This window comes from Hordeum vulgare, chromosome 6H (genome assembly GCF_904849725.1).
Source record: "Hordeum vulgare subsp. vulgare chromosome 6H, MorexV3_pseudomolecules_assembly, whole genome shotgun sequence".
NCBI lineage: Eukaryota > Viridiplantae > Streptophyta > Magnoliopsida > Poales > Poaceae > Hordeum > Hordeum vulgare.
In genome coordinates this window covers 257,706,995-257,710,202 of record NC_058523.1, presented here as the reverse complement: position 1 = coordinate 257,710,202, position 3,208 = coordinate 257,706,995, and positions in this window count along the sequence as shown.

Below are 3,208 nucleotides of genomic sequence, written 5' to 3'. Positions count from 1 at the left end.
GCGGAATGGATTGATCACCATGACGACTTACTCTTATCATTTATCTTGCTATTCGGAATGGTTAATCTGAGAGACTTACCCATAGTGAGAAACGACCTTCTTTGAAGCTTTTGGTTAAGCCTTAGAATGGTATGATGAACGCCCCATGTACATGGCTCCTGTTGTCACACGTAGGAAATTTTACGGTCAGAATGAAACCAAGACCCCTCTCTCTGCAGGATAACCACAAATGGTAGACCACCATGAGAACCATCGATATGTTATTTAGAACTGACCACGAGACTGTCAGTTAAGAAGACCCGGTAACGGAAGAAGCTTATATCAACGGAAGAGCCCTCGTTTTTTATGGAGACGTTATGAATATAACGGAAGATATGAAGACTGTGAGAAGTCAGATGCCAAAAACCCCAGAGGATTGTTAAAATCGTAAGGGACCAGTACCCCTCATTCTAAGTGTGGTAGCATCCCACTTTGCAAGAGATAGGATTGCTAGAAGACCCCCAAACCATAACCTTTCTTTCTAGCCTCTTCGAATCTCGAGGACGAGATTCATTTTAAGTGTGGTAGATTTGTAACATCCCAAATTTTGGAATGGTAAAATAATTATTAGAATGATTGTTTTTTTGATTGAGTGATTGAAACTTGAGTGAAAATTTGAAACTTTTTAAATTTTTGAATGAGAGGGAATAAAATGACTTTCCCCTTCTCCGATGAATTCAAATTCAATCATTTTAAAAAGCAAAGAGAGAAGATGACGTGACTTCTTCAACTATAAAGAATTTGAACGGATATTTGCATTTGAATTCTTTTGCATTTCTATTTGTTTTCTTCGTGCAAGAAATGCCGGGAAATACATTCTGTCAAACAGAAAAAAGAGGAGGAACATGAACCTCAAACACACGGGCATTTTGAAAGTTATTTGAACCCTAAAACTTAGAGGGTCATTTGAAAATTATTTGCAAAAGAAAATAAATCTTTTAGGCAATTTTGTGAAAATAATTTTTTCTGAATTTTTTATTTTTGCCGTGGAAAAATGACCATCATTTAGATTTTATTTTTCTAATAATTTTAGTATATAGAAACTCTATATTCCGAATTGATTTGATTTCCCTTCTATCGTTTTAGTTTCCTAGTTTTGAAAAAGGAAAGAAATCGTGTTTAAATGGAAATAAACGGTGGCCCATTAAGACCTTTCCAAAAACTGGCCCAACAGGATCTTCTTCTTCCTCTATCTCCTTCCTCACGTGCACACGAAACTTCCATAGCCATGGTGAGAGGAATCTCCACCTTCCCGATCTCCTTGCTCCTTCCTTCTCCGAGCACCCCGAGCCCCTATAAATACTCCCCTCAACATCCTCTCCCCATTTTCCCCATAGCCCATCCCCTCCCCTCGTCGGAACGCAGCCCCCACCTCGCCGGAGTTCGCCTCCAACAGGAACTCGCCGGAGCTCCTGCTGCTCCCTCCCGTCGCCCCCACGCCCCGCCGACGCCACCAACCTTCCGTCCGAGCCCTCCTCCATCACCTCGACCCCTCCACCACCTCGGCCGGCCACCGGAGCAACCTTCCGGCCGTCTTCTCCAACTCCGGCGACTAACTCCGGTGAGATCCACGAAATCCCGTATTGCAGTTTTTTCAGAAAATTACAATCTTAGAAAATTCATATCTATTAGTGTGTAACTCCAAGTTAGATGATTCTTTTTGCGTTGGATCACAAATTTTATGCAGTTTCTGTAGATATATAATTTTTCTATGTTTGGATTTATAAAAATTGAGTTAGATCAGATTTTAATTAAAGCTTATTTTGCTTATTCCGGGAGTTTAAAAATAGTTTTTAATTTGATTCCTTTTGCTGTTGTTTCCTATTGATCATATCTTTCAGTAGTTTAAGTTTCAATTTTTTTTAAATATTTTTACTTAGGGTTTTAAGCAAAACAGATTCTGTTTTAGCCTTTTTTTGTTTTCTTGCTATTTCTTTTGTATTAATTGTTCTTAATTTGTTTTTTGTAATTGTGACAAGTTATATTTTGTTTTGTGATATTTACCAGCAACTTTTCAACAACAACAAAATTTTATTTTATTTCTTCTTATTTGTTTGCATGGAATCAATTCTAGTTCTATACTAACTTGCGAATTCATTGCATTGCTAGTTTGATTTCCTATTTTGAAAATACTTATAAAAAATATTGTTTTGTAAATTTTACTTCTGTTATCTTAGTTATTTTATATTTTGTTTTCTGTTATTTTTTATTTTGGTGTTTTATTTTCTGTTAGACAAAAACTATTTAGTGTTTGACGTAGTAGAAGACTCCCTATTCTTATTTGAAGTTCCCTTCGGATTCCTATTCGCTCTCTCTTTTGTTTTGATTGTCAGAATGATTGCTAGTATGAGTGCTTATGTGAATGATATGTTTGATATATATATATTTCATCGGAGAGTGACGAGTAGTCTATCAAGTTATTTCTGGAGAAATTCTTCTTCGTCAACATCACCAGGCAAGTCATTTTGATCATACTATCACCTATGTTTTATGCATCGTAGTTCTACCATCCTATGCCCAATTGCATGCTGCTTAGGTACTTGGAAATTTTAGTAAAGGTTGTAGTATCATGTGGTAGGCACACAACAACACCGATACTTCGCCCCGGGACGACAAATTTCATATTGCTATGCTTGAGTAGACGGGATTTCGGTTGAGTGCATAACACGAGTGATACGAGGTTGATTAAATAATCAAGACCGGCTAAGACAAGATTTTCAAGACCTCGGACGCAATGCAACTCTGGGTGAAGGACGGTTGATCGGCTCCCTAGAGAACCCAGTGGATGACCCGGGATGCTGGAGAGGCCATGACATCCTGCGGAAAGCTTCACCTAGGCTCAAAGAGACGGACGGAAATTTTCAAGACCCAAGGCTTACCTACACAGCCACAAGTCATTATGGGCTCTGGCTTGGTTGGACAACGCGGCGACTCTGGACAGGCGGTGCTAGCAGATGTAGAAGAACGGTAGGAATGGATGGGCACCGACAGGGATTCACAGGAACCCGTTGAAAGACCATGTTATGATCATCCGGTCTTCAAACACCTGAAGTGCGAGGACATACACGGAGGCGATCTAATCTTGTGGGGAACGTGTGCAAAACTCTGCAGAGTACTCAAACCTAATCGATTAGCCGTGTCCACGGTCATGGACAACTTGAGCCAAAGG